The following is a 19,594-nucleotide window of genomic DNA, read 5'->3' on the forward strand; positions in this document are numbered from 1 at the left end:
TATTTGTTATATATAATTAATTATTAATATTTTGTAATTTATATGTATTATAGAAGAGAGGAGAGAGAGAGAGGAGTGGAAGGAGTATATGCGATATTTGATATTAGTCTAACGTAATATAACCAGATTGAAAAATGCATATCCCTGTGTGCATTTATATCATGTTATATATACATTTCTACAAATATTTTCTACATGTGTATCTATCTGTATTATAATTTACGAGGGTTTGATGATATGTGTGAGTGTGCATATGTGGGTTTATATTATATATTATATATATATATATATATATATATATATATATATATATACATATATATTACTATATATATATATATATATATATATATATATATATATATATATATATAGCAACCTACGAAAATTGCCATAAAATGTCACGGAGATGATAAAAGTAGCATAACGGAAGTACAGCTGGAAAAAAGCTTATATACTATAATTTAGGAAATAATAAGGATTGTTGATCATTGACATCTTGTTCCCAAATACAGTTTATAAATATGAACATAAGTGTAGTTCACTAGTAGAATCTTCGCAAAGAAAGTTCAATTTGATATTTGTATTAGGTGTTATAGAGCGCGTGGGGTTCTCGTAAGTGTGAGCGTGGGTCGGCGGGTGGGTTGTATTAGCATACTTACCTGGCACAGGAGATACCGTGATCATGAAGGCGGTTTTCCCAAGGCGAGGCTCACCATTGCACTCCGGTGGCGCTGACCCTTGCGATTAACCCAAATGTGGTTAACTCGAGTGCGCAATTTTTGTTAGTGGGGGACTGCGTTCGCGCTATCCCCCTTTTTACATATCGTTATACAAATATCCGCTATCCCCTTTTTACATATCGTTATACAAAAGTATTACATTAGAACTAGCTCTCTTAAGTGTTGGCGAGAGAAAGATTCTTAAATGGCGTAGCATCTCTTAAATGCTTATGGTTTGATATATCCCATTACATATATATGATAAACCAACTCAATAGAAGAAAACTGTCGAGTGGCTATTATTTATTCTCGTAATTATTCTTTACATACCGGACATACAGATCTTGTAATCCTATATTAGCTATCCAGTTACTGAACGATTGGAGATGACCAGTTGCAGAAAAAATACAATATCGAAGACATTGACAACTATTTTATTATTATATTATTATATTATTATTATTAGTTTTTTTTTTCATATAACTACCACTAATATATAAGAAAACATTTGATTTTTTTCCTTTTATGTAAATGTTGTTGATCAGTAGTTGCTTAATTTTGCGTATCAATTTGAGGCGTAACTATTTGTTCAAGAATATGTTATTTTCCCTTCAGAAATATAATGTTAACACTTCCTAAAACTTCAAGATGTGGGTTTTAGATGAGAATGAAAGTGTATGAATTCTTAGGGTCTAGCTTGAAATGGAATGGGCATTCTAACAGGTTTATTAGAAAACTGAATCCCCTTGAACTATATACATTAGATCAAATGTATATAGTCTTAACATATCATTTTAATGAACCCACCGAAGTGGGCTATAGAATAAAATTGAATAAGACACTAAGTTGTTCCCCTCCACGGAAACCTTTAGTAAAAGGCGAAAGATTTATGCGTTTTGAAGGGAAACCAGAGTTAGGTATAAATGGTCACCCAGTAACCAACAAAGGTAGGCTGGGGAATACTAGAACGATAAATATAAGAGCAAGAAAGGTTTATCGTGAAGTAAATAGATATTTATCTTACAAGGATTAGCACACTTAAAAGCAAATGTGTAATCATGATGTTCAAATTAACCAAGTATAATTGTCAGGCAGATTTAACTTAATTAGATATAACACTTGAAATTGAAACGTCGCATATGAATACCGTTACTATCATAAACAATCAACATCGATTTTTTTAAAGATTACATGAATCTTTGGATTCAAAAACAAAATCATCTAGGAGTAGTTAATATATATATATGCACCTAAAATTTCGTTGGAAATATCACTGAAGAAATATGCTTTCCTAGTAGATATGGTTTAGTTTAGTTGCACCTCTATGGCTTATTAGTTTTGAAATGGTCAAACTATGCCCACATATTGCATCATACATGTACCAACATATCGCGTGAAAAACCGGTGTAGTAGAACGAAGTTGTTAGTAAAAGTAGTCTGTGAATGAACATCGAACTCGAAACCATGATCATACTTTATAGGACCACTACTATAGTGCGATTGCCGGGTTTCTCGCCGAGATTCTCGGAATATATTCAGCCACGATGAGGACTGTTAGTGTAATCCTCTGAGCGGGAAGCGGCTGTCAAGTGTTGTGCTTGAGAGATTTGATGACCGTTCTGACTCGGTTTACCGATGCTCAGAGGAGGATATCAATCCACAAGTCTGGAAGTATAGTAAACTCCTAAAAAGGAAAAAAAGAACATAATTACAAAACTGAGAGCTTGCCACTTATAGAAGAAACTTGAACAGAAAATGTAAGTAAACAATTTTCACTAATATTTGGTATTAAATGTTTACATGAAAATTTCATTAATAAACAACTATTTGTTCGTAAATATAAATATAGACACTGATACTTGCTACTAGCAGAACTATTACATACTGATACCATTACTTCTTTATCTACAGTTGATATTATTATGCATGCCACGTCTTTTATTATTGTGAATATTATATTACTACTGCAATTTGTAGATACCTGTAAATTCTGTACCCCCTCTGTTACTTCCTGTAATATATGGCAACCACAACCACGTTCGCGCTTCCCCTTATTGCATTTCGTTATGCGGAAGTAATTCCTCGAAAACCCACCTGTATAGTCAAAATTAATGAATGGTATGCATCTCTTTACATATTTTCAGTTTGATATATCCCCATTGCTTTCATTTAGAACTTGCCGACCCAAAGAGAAAACTGTGCCTGACGATTCTTATTTATGCTGGTAAATTATTATGCCAACTGCATAAAATGATTGATTGTTTCGATTTAGCTACTGAATATTCGAAACCATTGGAGTGTACAAAACAGAAAAATCCACTATATATACAATTACGAAAGAATTGGGTAGTGAAAAGAATTTGACTTCATTGGTGTAAGTATCATAATATTTTTTGGAAAAATGTAATGTTCTTTACTTAACCCAAAACCGATGGGGCATGGCATGGAGATACTGCCATGCTCACTGTGAGTTTACTTTATTTTATTTATATTTTTATTATTTATTATTTTTTTACACATAGAAGGCTACACTTGTTACAAGTCACTAATGAGCATTGCAAGTACTCCCTATCTCGTCTGTTTACCCCTTTCCCTGTTTTTCGAAAATATTTTATATTGTTTTCCGTAACAAGATCAGTAACATAATCATAATGTCTATATACTAAACTAACACCCGTCGATATTCATAGCATTAGTAAGAAAACCCTTTCCGCAAATTCAAGCAAAGGTGAAATCAGTCAGGCCGCAGGGTCTGCTAAGAGACTCCTTTGTGTGCTAAAACCTTACAAGCAATAATAATAGACTCATCATGTTCGCCGACCGCCTCGTCCTCTCTGCCACCAACACAAGTAGAGGCTAGGCAGCACGGCCGTGCTAATCCCACAGGGTCGTGAACATGAACAGCTCCAAGAGGCACCGAACACCACAGCGTCCCAGAACACCAGGATCAGAAACGCCAATGCGAGCAGGGCACGAATTAAACACAATGACATCTTTCCTTTATTTACACAAGTTATTTACCGTACACTTGGTCTATAGGCCAATACAGGAAACCAGCATGTCACACTGCACGATACTGCTTATAACAGGCAACACAAAGTTATATCAGGTCACAAGGGCACATCACGAGGTCTTTCACAGGAGAAGCACCCACTCCGTCTCTTTGACTTGTTCCTCCGCCACAGCCCGCTTCGTCAGGTTGCCAGGTTTCCTTTCATGTTAACACAGGTTTCGCACAGTCTCCGAAGACCCACAGGCGTAGCACTATCCCCACCCTATCAAGCAGACGACCCGTCTGCTTCTGACATCCTAAACCTGAAAACAAAACTACAGAAAATTTAAATAAAATCAGTTCTCAGACACCAAACTCTTTTCTCCAGCGGGCTTTCTTCGCTCGCTCATTGAGTCGCTCTGGAGGAGGATGGGCGGCGGTTAGATTGGCATTGCACCCAGAGGATATCTTCTGCCCCAAGACTGGCTGATGTTCACCATTGACGTCTGCTGCATCGCCCTCCTACCGTCCAAATCTCGTCCCCATCTCGTCAGCGTCTGCCACGTCTCATCGCGCTACTTGGGCTTAACGCGTCATCTTCTTTTCACCATGGCCCCAGGATAGGCTTCCGGGCCCATGTAACGCCACAGCGGTGCTGCCAAGTCTCGAGGAAGTCAGGCAACGCCCCCACACCAACCAACTCCTCGCTCAACAGACGACTCTTTCTGGACGCTTCCACTTACTCACAAGTGCCCAGCTTTGCACCAGCTGGCCACCTTCAGGTCCTTATCAGAGAAGTAGCTACTAAACGTAACTAACCCCTCCCCTGGTCCAACAGGCTCCACCTCAACCGCTACGCCCTCATCCACTCAGGTTTTGATGGGCTCCACTAGGCCCTCTACTCCACGCTCACTCTTGACAGTCGACAACCGGATTATAGACTCTGTCCGGGGGAAAGGTGCGTCGCTCACCATAGCACCTCTGGCACAGACGCCACCTCTGGAAGCAAGGGCACATCCTTCACCGTGCACCTCTCACCAGCTTCCATCCAAGGTCGACACACGCTTATCTGCGTCAGGTATCAAGGCCCAGCAGGCAGTGCTCGTCCGGGGGGGGGAGGGGGGGGGGAGATCGCCACATACACCGCCAGCCGCTGCAACCGTGCTTGCCCGCGGCAGCCAATTACGAGCTCCACTGGCCCCTTGAGCTGCACACAATCCCCGTGGAACAGCACACAGTCTCTGTGGTGCTTCTGAAGTTCCGCATAGTGCCAACATATCAGGCCGCACTAGGGTCTTCTCGAGCCCCGTGTCCACTGTCAGGCGGCATGGCTTCCATCTATTGAGCCCTCCACCTGCAATCGTGCTGGGTCGACAGCAGCTACCCAAGTCGGGGCCCGGAAACCGAGGACGGCCTGGTTTCGCCCCTTCTCCGCCTGTCCGAGTTTTCCGCCTGTACCACTTCCTTAGCTTAGGACATTCACTCGATGGTGACCAACCTACCAAGTCCTGCCCTTGCAGCACTGCTGGAAGGCATCAGAATCCGTCCAGTTTAAAGGACGTGTTCTCCGCTCCCCTGACACTGACTACGTCTGTGCCCTTCCTCCTGCAGCCCCAACACAGCCTTGAAAGTGCTAGGGCTCACCTTCCTCAAGTGCTAACCTTCCTCCACTTTAGCCTTCCGGCCCCGGAGGTCCGGCGGGGCTGAGCCTGGCCCTAGCCACTGGTTGCCTTCAGGAGGCTCGAACTCCAAGGCCCTTGCCAGCGCCACCCTGCAGTCCTTCAGGTGTGCCTCTCAATGGATATTTGCAGCGGCTGGTCGCTGCAAAGCGTCACAAGAAATCGCGGGCCGGACCACGATCATATCTTCCGCACCGCAGGTACACCTCCTTACCAGCGCCTCCCATCCTGCGCCAGCTAGGGAACAGTGGGTCCGCGCATGCTCACGAGTCCGCTTCTTCAAGTGGGCCCGATATTCCTGGCCTTGTGGTGGTGCCCGAACGGCGTTTCAAAGCCTCCGCCACGCTGGTGTAAGCTTTTTTGATGCGGCAGATGCCCCCAACACTATTCCCCGCGGGGCCCCTTAGCGCTCGTTACCCGGTAGGGCCTTTCTCTTCCTGGCTCCAGCCCTGGCAGATGCCATATTTCAAATTGGGCGACATATGCCTCCCAGGCACACCTTCCCGTCGTACTCAACTAGCTACTCTTCACAGAATGTCTGGAGGCCCGAGGGGCTGCGGGGTGGAGAAACGCGTGCCGTTAACTAACGACGCTCCCCCCCCCCGGGGGGGAGGGAAGGGGGTGAGGGGAGGCGAAAACGAGGCGTGTTGACCGGTCCGATTTTGGCCGCCACCTATATCCAAGGGAGCGGTTCCGATGGGTCCCCAGCCCTTTTGCAAGGCGACCACCTGGCTCCGACCGACGCTGCGAGGCCTGGGGTTTTCCTGCCAGGACCCCAAGGCAGACCCCAGTAACCTGACACTCTGGCATCTGATCTGTTGCCAAACCTCGTCTGCCTTCTCTCTTGCACGTTACTACAATCGTGACGCCGCCTCCTCTCCTTCACTTCCTCCTCAGGCCCGAACCTCGCCTTCATGTCTGCACCTCCATCCATCGTTCTCATCTTCACGCACTGTTGCAGGCTTGTCGGTGTAATGCTGAGTTCCATCTTCACAGATGAAAGTTGCTCTGTAGCCACCTCAACAAGTTGGCAGAACCTGTCCTCTGCCTTCCCTTGCCTGGCATCTCGACGAGATTGGCTCTGCTCGGCTGTGCCCTCTGGCTGCTCTTTCTGCCTTGGTGCCATTTCCTCCCTCATACCGCCAGCATGGCAGTGATCGGTCATCTGCTCGGCTTCCCTCACTCGTGCCTGCCTCAGTTCAATAGCCTCCTCTCGCTCATGGCTGCCGCCATCCTTTGGACACATGATAAATCGGCGCGTCACTGATCAAATATCACCATCCCACTCCGACACCAGTTTGTTAACGCCGGGCCCGCCTCGTCCCTCTGGCCACAACACAAAGCAGGCTAGGCAGACGGCGTGTTATATACAGGAGGGTCGTGAACACTGAACAGCTCCAAGAGGACCTAACAACCACAGCGTCCCCAGACACCAGGAGAGGAAACGCCAGTGTCGAGGCAGGGCACGAAGTAAACAAAAATGACAGTCTTTCCTTATTTACCAAGTTTATTTACCGTACACTTTTCTATAGGCACATACAGGGGAAACCAGCGTGTCACAACTGCACGATACTGCTTATAACAGGGCAACACAAAGATTATATCGATATCAGGTCACAAGGGCACACACAGGTCTCGCAGTGGAGCACCCAACTCGTCTCCTGTCTTGTTCTCCGCTCACAGCCAGCTTGCGTCCTGTTTGCCCATGTTCTTTCATGTTAACACATGTTTCGCACAGTCTTCCCGAAAGACCCACTGCGTAGCAATAATAAAGTTACTACCAATACACATAAATACAATAAATCAAATAGGTCACAGTATTTTCCTGGCGACATTGAGTTTAATGTTGTTTACTTTTATGAAGACTAGCTTCAGTAATCAACATTTGGCTATTATTCTTATTGTGCATGTTTTTCTCACTTAAGGGCTTTTAATTTCATCAAAAATATTCGAACACAAATATACCAGTTATTTTTATTACAAATTACTGATTTCCCTAATACGCAGTTTCCGCTAATATAGTAGGTGGACATATGGTGTAGTACACTTTTGGTTGTCATTCGTTTCTATGCTTTTACGTACTGATGAAACGGTTTTCTCGCAGGTGGGATTATGCTATCATTACATATATTTGATTAATGAAATGTGTATGTTCACAACATATATATGGTTGGAGTTATCTCAGAGTAGATCAGACATGTAATATGTAGGTAGAAAACCACTACCGTGTTCTTGTATGTAACACATACACACGAACACGCACAGGCACAGCCCCATACACCCACCGTCGCACGCCGCAGGCACACATACACACGCACGCGCGCGCGCAGCTCACACACCTCGCAACACATAATCACTTTTTGAAGCCATAGCTAATGTTACACTTTATTTTATTTCTATATAAAGATAATCCTTTTCGACGCACAGTAAATGCAAATTAGGATGAAGTGTAAGCTTAGACATCGAATTGTGTAAAAATATATTAACTTTAAGGTGATTTAGCGTCGAACCCACTGTTGGCGTTTTTGATGGGAATGATGTATAACTTTCTATGGAAAAACATTCATGTTTTAGCCGAGGATGAAGGGTTAACTCCTATTACCAAAAATAATTGAAAAACCAAAATATTGATATAGTCAAGACATTCTCCTTACTATAATATATTTTTTATTTAATCATTATATATTTGTTCAGTTGAGTTTGAACCCACCAAGTGGGCTATAGAAAATTGAGTAGACTCATTGAGTTGTTCCCCTCCACGGAATCTTAGTAAAGGCGAAAGAGTTATGCGTTTTGAAGGGAAAACCAGAGTTACAATTAAATGTTAACCGAATTTACCAACAAAGGTTAACTGAGGATTCGTAAGCGAGTTGTATAAGGGCAGAAAGGACGTATCTTGAATAATCGCTATCATTTTACTTATAAGGATTAGCACGCATAAATAAATGTGTTAGTGATATTTACGTTAACCAAATCTATAAGCCATGTAGTTTGAACATAACTGCACTTAACCAAAAGAAATTGAAGATCGCTTATGACGAGGAATATTTTCCTAATCATGCAATCATCGAATACGTTTTTGAAAGATACACGAACCCTTTTAATTCTCGTATTAGATTATCTTGTAGTACTAGAAAATGTGCAAATAATTTTCATTGGAGATACAGTGGATAGACAATATGAATAACGCATTCATATTCATATAGTTTAGTTTATTCCTGTGTAACGTTATTTGATATGCATGTCTTGTTTTACACTATGTATAGTTATGCATTAGTTTTTCCCCACTATACTTTACTGTATAACCATTTGATCAAATAGGTGTAGATTAAATGTAATTATTTTAAAATGGGCAACTACGGTCCACATATTTACTCATTATACATCAACATACGAAACTTACAAACCCGTTGTAATTAGAACAAAGAACCTCAGTAAAAATGTAGTGTGTGAATGAATGTAGATTATGAAAGCATGATCATACTTTATAAGGATCACTCTATAGTGCGATTGCGGTTTCTCGCCGAGCTTCTCGGAATATGTTTCAACCACGATTGAGGACTGTTAGTGTATCCTCTGAGCGGGAAGCGGCTCTCAAGCGTTTTGTGCTTTGAAGATTTTGATGACCGGTTCTGACTCGTTTACCGATGTTGAGAGAAGATCACACAGCTGACGTGTTGAACATCAATATCCAAGAGTGTTCTTGAACTTTTGACACTCCTAACAGGAGGAAAAACTCTTATTATAAAAAGGTGTAAGCTTTCTGCATCGTGGATTTCAAATCCAAGAACTGACTTGAGTGTTTTAAGCAAATTTCTGTTAATGTTTTGTTACTCTTGATGCCTTGTTATCAGTAATGCCATTGTCACTACAGTGTTATTGTAATGTATTACCTAATTGCAGTTGTTAATTACCTCTTTGAGTTCTGTAAACCCCTTTTACTTCATGTAAATATGTGACTCGGTAGCAGCAGTCACGCGAAAGTCTGGATTAGTCGGATCGTGCTTAACAACGGACCGAATATATATACCATGCTTCCTGGAAGTAGACGTAATAATGTGGTAAACAGATTATAGAACATTACAAAATAGTATGGAATTAACTATAAACTGCCAATCCAGGCAGAGATAATTATATAAATCGGAAACTTGTCAATGTTCAATTTGACATGTTGACAATCATAGCATATCAATGCTTGATGATTCTGTTTAGTGATCGTGTGATCTAGTGGTGTTGGTTCTCTGAGTAATACGCATGTTTGAGTCCTTCGTATGGAGGGTATTCTATTTCTATTTAAAAAATCCATACTCATTACTCTCATCTTATGCACTTGAAGGTTTGTGGAGGCTTAGAATGTCTCATGGAGTAGGGAAGTCTTTCACACACTCCAAATTTTTTCATTATACTAACATTTTGTTTACATATCAACTATTTCATAAATTTCATGTTAATAGGCTCCTAGGACAGTATGTAGATCACCATTGATGTACTGCAATAGCCTCCGATTCCTGGCGGAGGTAAGGGAAGACCCTAGTAAATCTCCAGTTCTCCACAGAAATCCGTTTAATTCATGTGTTTTAGGGGGGGGGGGTTACTCCACAATATTTTTACACATATTGTCTAAATTGAATTGCATTAATTCACACGATCGCAATGGGCGAGTAGCAATCTGGAAAGCGTCACTCTTTTGTGGAGCATTTTTGATATAGCTATTTTTAAAAGTACTAATGTCATCTTTAGAATGCATATAAATTTTTCAATTAGTTCATATCCTCTTCAAAGAATGAAAACAATTACCAATGTCATTCTATCTATAAAGCTATTGTAGATCTAGGTTCTTGGTGTATCTGTGGACAAGTGGTTCAAGCCCTGTATTTTCATTTCTTTATAAACATGTTTTTAAAATGTGTTTTTTCTATCTTGCACTTGATATGCCACTGTACAGATGATGAGTCAAGGTGGCACGAGTAACAAAAGATGTTTTATTTACAGACACATAATTTGATAATGATAGTAATATTATAGATAATATACCGTGGCACAGTTCTATGATGAATTAGTTTATATTTTGATTAGGAGTAGAATTAATCCGGATGTAGTAGGAAACCCTTTATTACACTATTTCTTTTTGACGAAATAATCACCAGACATAATGGAAACCCAACAGTTTTATATTTACAACTCCCCGTTGGAGGAATAGGATCAGTTTTGGAATTACTGTATTACTTTGTCGTTTCCGACAACAGTGTTAGGAATGCCGTAAAGCGTCACTACTCCTTATTTACGAGGGACGTTGGTATCCTGCAAATTTTATAATTTGAATTTAATAAAATTGGAATATTTTTCCCTGAGGGATGGACATCCCAGGTACTGAAATACCGGGCTGATCCCGCGGCTACGTTGAGCAGGCCATAGCACTTGACCATAATTCAGAAAATTGGTAATCCTATCTAAAATAGTTATAGTCTAACATTAGACTATACCTTCCAAGTGATATTATGTTACGTAATAAATTATATTATAGATCTGAATAGCATATATCCGCGTGTCCATTTAAATCGTCTGAATATTACATGTATGCGACATGTATCTTCCATCGGTATTTATGGATTAATGTGTATATGTGTGTGTGTGTACGCACCATCATATTCGTACGAACATTGAAAAAAACGCGACTTGGTAATGTCATATAGAATGATCTAATTACTGCGCGAGAGCTTTTATTCACCTTACGATATGTACAGGATAGTTTTTTCACATATAATGCACTTGCATGTGAACGTTTTTGTTTCTAACTTAGTTTTGAAATGTACTTGTGTCATTCACTTGGAGTTTCTTAGAAAAGCAAAGGGTAAATTTGTATCTGTATAAAGTATTGTAGATGGTGTGAGGTTCTTGAGTGTGAGCGATGGTGGTCTGCGGGGTGGGTAGTTTTAGCCATACTTTAACCTGGCCCAGGAGATACCGTGATCACGAAGGCGGTTCTCCTAAGCGAGGCTCATCATTGCACTCCGGTTGTCGCCTGACCCTTGCGATAACCCAAATGGGGTTAAGTCGAGTGTCGGCAATTTTTGTAAGCCGGGGACTCCGTTCGCGCTATATACCCCCTTATAAACCTTTAATTTTTACGAAAAGTGTATTAGATCCCACTTGTCCACCTAGTCTAGTTCGTAGTAGTAAAGTTAAAAGAAAGAGCCGTTAACGGGGAGGAAACAAGATGGGAGAGGGGAAGGATAAGTGGGATCGAAAGATGATTTAGTAAGAGCGAAAAGAGTTGGGTTACCCTAACATGTGCAGGGTGTACAGTTGGGGGCAATAGCTTACCGGAGGAGGAAAGGAGGACAGGTCGGTAAGGGAGGCCCGCGCCATCGGTGGTTCGCGCTGCCCTGGCACGGCAGTCACATTCGCTTCGAATGAGCGAACTCACGGGTCGGCAGGCTAACCTAGTCATCTCTTTTACTTCTATATATTTGGTTAATTTGTACAACCAGCCCTTGGAAATTTTTTACCTATAACTTGTCGAGGATATATATATATGTATTTCGTAACGATTTAAAATATTGAAAATACCAGAAAATTTCATTCATTAGCCTGGTCGTATTCGATACTAGCATTAAACAATTTATTTTTTAGTAATCGTCAATATATGCAGGTTTTTTGGGGCACATATGGGTATTTTGGAAGGCAATGCTTTGATTGCCATTCAATGAAAAATAGAATGTGAACAATGCAGCTGTAATAGTATAAATATCTTAGACATCTATATATATATATATTATATTACATTATATATAATATATAACATTATATATAATACATATGATATATATATATATATATATATATACATATATAATCTATATATACATATAATATATAGATATATCTATATATTATAGATATATATTTATATCTTATATTATATATATATATTATTATATATATATATCTAGATATATACAAAGAACGGTCTTTAAAAAATTGCCATGTAAATGTATCGATGTACCATTTTTTTTTTTTTCGGTTACATTTGAGAACAACACCCAAGCGATCCCGATAAACGATGCAGAATAGTGAATCGCTAAGGATACAGGTACCATACAAAACATCGATCGATATCTGTTTACACGATACTGCCCATCTCTTAACTAAAAATGATGAATGTAAATCATAATGATATCGAGATACTGGTGATAATATTATTGATGATAAGTTATAAGCAATACTGATAATAATCTAATTGGTAATCCTACCATTAGTTAATGATAATTATAAATAAAACATAGATAAAACTAGTGATAGTGATCATGGAAGCAAAAATGTTAATAATGGTTATCATGGCCTTCTTAATCATATCGTAATTACGATAACGATGATCTTAATGATAACTATACCAAACAAATCACGGATGGGAAGACGTAGATTATTGTGTCCTCAGTGTCGTGGACAGGTTTATTAAGCTTTATATCTGTCACTTCTCTTATTATGTAGTTGCCTAGTGTGGAGTTTTTTTTGCATAGAATATTTTCATTACATTCTAACATTTGCTTTATCTGGTCTGTTGGACCATGTCATGATACTGTTATATTATTGATGATATTTCTTTAAGAAAATTTAGAAATTGTAATCCTACCAAAATGTCGTTAATCAGTAAATTATTATTAGATTAAAATTAAATGAAAAGTACTTAATAATCGTGATAATGGCCAGCTTAATGGGATATCAGTAATTACGGTAATGTGTAACCATAATGAGAATTAATGAGCAAACAAGTAAAATAGGGAAATTGTTGGTTCCTCCTATAGACATTTTCGAGCTTCTATCTGTCACTACCTTACTGTTCAATTTCGTGTTGCGCAATTTTGTTTGGATATTTTCATCTATAATTCTTTATATTTATCTAGCGCGAGACTGGCCCTATGTTGTTTTGTAATGCTTGTGTTTGTGCTTGTTAACCTTAATATAATTTATTGGATTTTCTACGAAAAAGAAGCGGTGGTATTTTCCAACCAAATGCTTACTATCGTGGCGAATGCATTAGCATTTGTATATTTATGCAGTGACAGACATTTCAATTGTCATTCATAAGATAACGCAGACGACGTTCCGTCATTTTTTATTTTTTTCGCCCTGGAAGACCGAACCACAAGCTCTTTTTTTTTAGACTATCTTTATTACGATCATATTCTTATTGTTCTTTTGTATATATCATTACTATATATTGTTACTGAATACACTTAATATCCTTGTTACAGCTTCATTTTTTTGTCTTCGAAAACAATGTTTTTATTATGAGAATTTAAGTAAAATAGAATTGCATTACTTTAGTTACCTCTATGAATTCATACTATCACTTTTCTGTTATCCTTCTCCTCTTTCGTAACTTTTCACTATTTTGCTATTGACTAAAGTAAAATATCAATGATCGCTCTATACAAATCTAAGAAAAGTTGCTATAAATTGTATTGAAATAATATACAATAATTGTATACAATTAAAATACCAACAGCAACTGGTGTTCCCAGGCGGTCACCCATCCATGTCTGACGATCTCAACGTTGCTTAACTTTCGCTATCGACGAGAAGCGGGTGCTTTCAACGTGTAAGTCGTTTGGCGATTATATATTTAACTTAACCAGTTTTTTATTTCAGTTGTTCATTGACTTTTCATAAAACATGTGTCTTTTGTTGTTGCATCAAACTTCATTAACAATGACGTTCAAGCTCATGTAACAATCGTCACTGCGGAGTAGCAGGCATTCTAACTAGGTCAGCTCTTTCTTTGTGCCCCGCTGGGTCCTTAATATTTAGTTTCCTATTGTGTAAGTTTTTTGTTTAGAAATATCATATGCTTTCTAGATCTGCTTTGTCTGGCGCGGGAGATACTAATTTTGTGCTGTGTGCTTCTCTTGGTGACGGTTTATCCAGTAATATAAACATTGATTTCAACATTCATCTAACGCAAGTGAAATAAATGTGTTTTCTGAAATCAACGATCTACAGAACCAATTCTTCAACCTGATGCCAATATATTTGCTAAAATTTAATTGTGATATATTATATATATTATATATTCGTATCAGAAAACTTACTAAAAGTTTAGAATCGAGAATTGCATTTGCTTTTGTTACATCTATGAATTCTATTCTTTTCTTCGCTCCGCGGTCGATGATTTTACTCTAATTTCCATGGACGAAGTATAATTCAATTGTATTTTGTTTATATAAATGTAGAAAGTTGCTTAAATAGAATGAAAGGCTTAGCATATTTTAGTTTTATAATAGTTCCACAGCATCTGGTATGTTCCCAGGCGTCCCCCATCAAAGTACTGACCAGACCCAAACGTGTGCTTAACTTCGCTGATCGGACGAGAAGCGTGCTTTCAACGTGGTATGATCGTTGGCGTGTGTTGTTTTAAGCATTACCGCTTTAAATCAATACTCACTGATTTCTAATGATATTTACTTAATGTTATCCTTTGTTTTTGCACAAACATCATTACAAATGACCTATTCTAGTCATCATGCCATTAATCACCACTATTGGAGTATAGGCATTTGACTCATGTCACACAACTTTTAAGCACCTTTATTAAGAGCTTGCTTCCTATTTTTTTTTTTTTTTTTTGCATTCTGTAAAGAATGCCAGGGTATCAAGTAATACATAATATATTGAATAATAAATATGTGTACACACGCATCCCCAACTACTTTCACATCGTTATTGGGTTTCGTAGGAAACGTTAATATTATCATAATATAAACAGAAAATTCAGATTATATTGAATCTTGAGTGCTTTCATATACTTCTGCTATTACTGTTGTCTCTTTCTTTTGTTGTATTATCAATATTTGTAATTGTATTGGTATACGTCTTCCTAGTATATAATTTTATCATTTATCACTATTATTATCAGTCCTTTAAACATGTATACTTGTTGCTTTCAAAGCATTATTGTTATGGTACTGACAATATTGATGATAATTTTTAAAAAGTTTATAATAAAGTGTTTGTTGCATAATACTGGTTATGACTGTAATCCTAAACGACTAATGAGAATTAGTAACCAATAATGAGATGAAAACCAATAGCTTGTGACCCAGAAATATATTAATGATAGCAAAATTAAGATATCTATGATCATGATAAGTATAGCTAACAGTTGCCGATAGGGATGAAGAGATTATTACGTTCAGGTCGTGGACCATGTTTTCGAGCTGTTTTTCACTTATCTTAATATGTAGTTTCCCTGTTTGCATGTTTTTTTTTTCTTGTTCTTCTTTTTTGATATTTTCCATATGTTTCTAATCTGTTTATCTTGCTCGGATATTAGACCGGCGTTATACTGTGTGCTTCTCATAGTGATTATCCCGTAAATATGATGTATTGTTTCTACTACCCATCCGGAAAAAAGAAATAAATCTGTTTTAATAAGTCACTACCCGTCCTACATGATAAAAATAAGAATCTGTTTCTATAAATGAACCCGCCTACCATGAGTTAATTAATCAGAACTAAGATGGCCTCTGTAAACGCCGCTTTGGTGACATATCATACTAGTACCAAGAAATGAAGAGTTAAGAGCGTCTTGAAAAAAAGTAAAATGAAGATAACATTGTGTTTCAAGTGGTCACCCATTCCGAGTAGTGCTCACTACTAGCATATGTAATAAATGCCACAGCAGTCTGGTGTTCCCTAGTCGGTTCACCATCCAGTACTGACCATACCAACGTTTGCTTAACTTCGCTGAATCGGACGAGAAGCGGTGCTTTCAACGTGTTATGATCGTTGGCAAAGTAAATGATAAACGTTTAGCACTTTTCTGTCGTGCTTCGTCTTTTTATAATAAACTCCGCATATAATGTTATTTTTAGTTTTCATCAAACTTCATGACAATGACATTCCAATCATAACATTGAGATCTTTCATATGTAACATCCGTCACAATCGACCACTATCGGGAGCATTCGCAATTCCTAATTATGGTCACCAGTTTTTCCACCTGCTTTAGCTTTTACTAATTATTGGGCTGTGCAACCTTGTAAAGAATACAAGATGTACATGTAATGATTCAGATTGAGTAATATGATATTTAATATGATTTTTAATGTGATACTCATTCTACTGCATCTCTGCACAGAGAAAACGATATAGCTAACCATAAGCAAAATACCGATTATTATTTGAATCTAACTTTGAGTGCTTTCATAAAAACATCTTTGCCGCTATTGTTCTTCTATTATTTTTTTTGTTCTATTTGTTTCGTTATGGTTAATTCCAAGCATTTTCAATATATTATTTCTCATCATCGTTGTAGTGTTATTAGATTAGGATACTTACTGTGTCATTAACATAGTCGTTGTTGTCATGATAATGTATAATAACGATACTGAAATGTAAATATAAATCATACATTAGCATCATTCACAGATACTGGAAATAATTTATTGATCATAATTTTGAACAAAATGTAGTATCATGTGATATGATTACCCTAGGCAGTACTATGATACTTAGTGAATTAATTTTCGACAAAAGAAATATAGCACTTATGGTAATATCAACTGTCTCTTGGTAAAATGATACTACTACCCGATAAAGAAGTTATTCGCCCACTTATATGTAGTTAAAGATCATGACAAATTAAGAACATTTGTTTTTAGCAGTGGTTTAGCCTTTTTTTCGTGCGGGTATTCTCGACTCTCCATCCACAATGGTTCCTATCCGCAAAGTTATTTTTCCCTCTTGTGTGAGGCAAGTTAAGAGTGGCTATGCGAAAGGCTCTAGTAGAAAAACAGCTAGGATGCGACTGATGCACTGAACGAATGCACCGTGCTAATAGACGTGTCTGTGTTACGAGTTGATGGTCAACATACTTAGTAAAAAAAAATACATACTAGATTAATTGAGGTAAAAAATACTAGATTTATGGATTTCTATTAACAAACACAGAAACTCAGGTCACAGTGAAAATTCTGGACCTACGTTGGCAACACTGATTAGAAATTTGTTTTATATCGCTTATTATGTAGGAATCGGTGATGAAAAGAGAAAAATATGACTAGAGAATTGTTAAAGTTACAATTGCAAACAGGATTTGAATCCCAAATCACCATTCCTGTGATTAGTTGATCTTTATCATATATCTCTAGAAGCATGACTGAGATTTATTTACGGAAAAGAGAATCATCATGAGTAATCATCGCATGTTCCAGTTTGCATAAATGAATAGTGACCCTAAATTAGATTTGCTTGCCTTAGTGATCATGTGGTACTGCATGGAGAGTAAAGAAATTTCCAACAAAAGGGAGAAAAAGTCAACAGTGTAGATAGTTATTTTATGTCACCCATACATTCGAATACTTTTGGCATTTTTATTATATATGCTATATATGCCATACATATTTGCCTAAAGAACTCAATGAAAATTATGCTTCAGTCAACAGCAAAACAGTAAAAGCAAATTTACCGTTGCAAAGAGGGAGAAGGATAGAACGAATTTAGTAGTAATCGCATGAATATAATAGTAATAATACAAGTACTGATATCTGCAAAAGAACAGTGGAAAAAATGATAGAAATAAAGATAATATCAATATCCAGGACAGCAAAAAAAATTTTTTAAAAAAAGCGGCTGTAGTTTCATTAATTGGATTGTTATACAAAGTATATTTTTGTATATATATATATAATGTAAAAATGTCTTTTTTGCCTTTCCCCAAGTGTTTGAGTAATAGTTGCAAACCTTTAATTCTTTATAGGAGTATTATGGCACAAAAGAGTGATAAAGTCTAGCAGAATTTGGTAAATCATTAACCATTATGGATTTACTCCCTTAAGTGTTGACTGGTTGATTTTTAGTATGAATCTCATTGATGTGACTGATCCCATGGCTTAAAATTTTGCAAATGGTATGTAAAGAGTAAGCAATGATGATGTTGATTTTAGTTATAACATTCTAAAAGGATTGATAAAGATGGTGATAATGATGATAAAATTACTAGTAATAACCATTTTACGAATACTGATATTTTGAAGACTGATAATACCAAACATAAAACAATACGATAACAGCAAGAATGCCCGAAATATGATTGCATGTGAACACAGATTTTAAAAACCGTATTAAAGATCATTTTACTCAATATCTTATATATTACTTGTATATCGTGCATTTTCTTTTACATAGTTGCACAGCTCAAAAAAGAGTAATGGGCTCACGACAGGTGCTTTAAAGTGGTGACAATTGTCTGTACTCCAACAGGGATGATTGATGCACTGTGGAGCAATCCCAGTGATTAGACTGGAATGCATTTTAATGAAGTTTGATGCAACAACAAAAGATAAATTATATTATGTATGAAAAATCTGTGATCACTGACGTAAAGCTGGTTAATGTTTAAGTTTACGACAACGATCAAACCACGATGAAAACGGTTTTTCGGCGATCAGCGAACTGAAACAACGTTTGGGTCTGGTGAGTACTTGATGGGGACCGCTTGGGAAACACCAGATGCTGTTGGCGTTTTATTAATATGCATTTCTCAAGAGTTTTCAGCAGGTATAATTGTGTTTGCATAAAAACTATGTTTTTTTCTACAAGCCTTCCCTTCCGTTTCGCTGTATAACTTATTACCCTAAGCGGCAAAACAAGCACAAAACGCAAGCATTCAGCACAACATAGGTCCAGTCCTAAGTGCCCGTAGAAAGATATAGAAATTTTCGAAAAAACTTGCCCCAATAGGAAGTGCATCTTTAAAAAGGGACCTCAAGCTCAATACATGTCCGTGGCTTTTCTTTCTTCTTTCTTTGTTGGATTTCTTGGCTATCAACCAGCGGCATGTGGCCAAGGTTATTAGCCAATGGATCCTATTTATTTTATCAAACTATATAAGGGCATAAAGTTTTGTCTCCCTTAAAAAAGTGATTACTTTTCTGATGATATTTTCGTCATCTGATAATATATTTGGTAATGTAAAATCTTTATTTTTTTTTGGAAATAATTTTTATTTTTTGCCTTTGTATTATGTATTTGTTGCAGACTATAAATATGTGGTGAAGATAAGGGTAAAGTTCCAGAGGTGACATTGTGGGGGGAATCTTTTTTCATGTAGGGAGTGAGGTGTGTTATTTTTAGTGGCATTCACCCTGAGTCGAGCCAACACCACCCCCCCTTCTGATTTTCCTTGGGCTGTATCCCAC

The 19,594-nt window shown here is 37.8% G+C and overlaps 5 non-coding genes and 1 pseudogene across 5 annotated transcripts; 4 read left to right on the top strand and 2 right to left on the bottom strand.

Moving 5' to 3' along the window:
• The first annotated feature begins 654 nt into the window (after positions 1-654).
• Positions 655-817, top strand: LOC119571158. The gene has a single exon (XR_005228530.1). It is a non-coding gene; the product is annotated as a U1 spliceosomal RNA (small nuclear RNA).
• Positions 818-1,520: 703 nt separating this feature from the next.
• LOC119571155 lies at positions 1,521-1,638 on the bottom strand. Its single transcript, XR_005228529.1, has one exon. It is a non-coding gene; the product is annotated as a U5 spliceosomal RNA (small nuclear RNA).
• A 548-nt stretch (positions 1,639-2,186) lies between these two features.
• Positions 2,187-2,392, top strand: LOC119571153. The gene has a single exon (XR_005228527.1). It is a non-coding gene; the product is annotated as a small nucleolar RNA U3 (small nucleolar RNA).
• A 5,705-nt stretch (positions 2,393-8,097) lies between these two features.
• On the bottom strand, positions 8,098-8,207 carry LOC119571156 (annotated as a pseudogene).
• A 660-nt stretch (positions 8,208-8,867) lies between these two features.
• On the top strand, positions 8,868-9,071 carry LOC119571154. Its single transcript, XR_005228528.1, has one exon. It is a non-coding gene; the product is annotated as a small nucleolar RNA U3 (small nucleolar RNA).
• Positions 9,072-11,332: 2,261 nt separating this feature from the next.
• Positions 11,333-11,502, top strand: LOC119571152. Its single transcript, XR_005228526.1, has one exon. It is a non-coding gene; the product is annotated as a U1 spliceosomal RNA (small nuclear RNA).
• Positions 11,503-19,594: the final 8,092 nt, after the last annotated feature.

This window comes from Penaeus monodon, unplaced genomic scaffold (assembly GCF_015228065.2).
Source record: "Penaeus monodon isolate SGIC_2016 unplaced genomic scaffold, NSTDA_Pmon_1 PmonScaffold_5348, whole genome shotgun sequence".
Lineage (NCBI taxonomy): Eukaryota > Metazoa > Arthropoda > Malacostraca > Decapoda > Penaeidae > Penaeus > Penaeus monodon.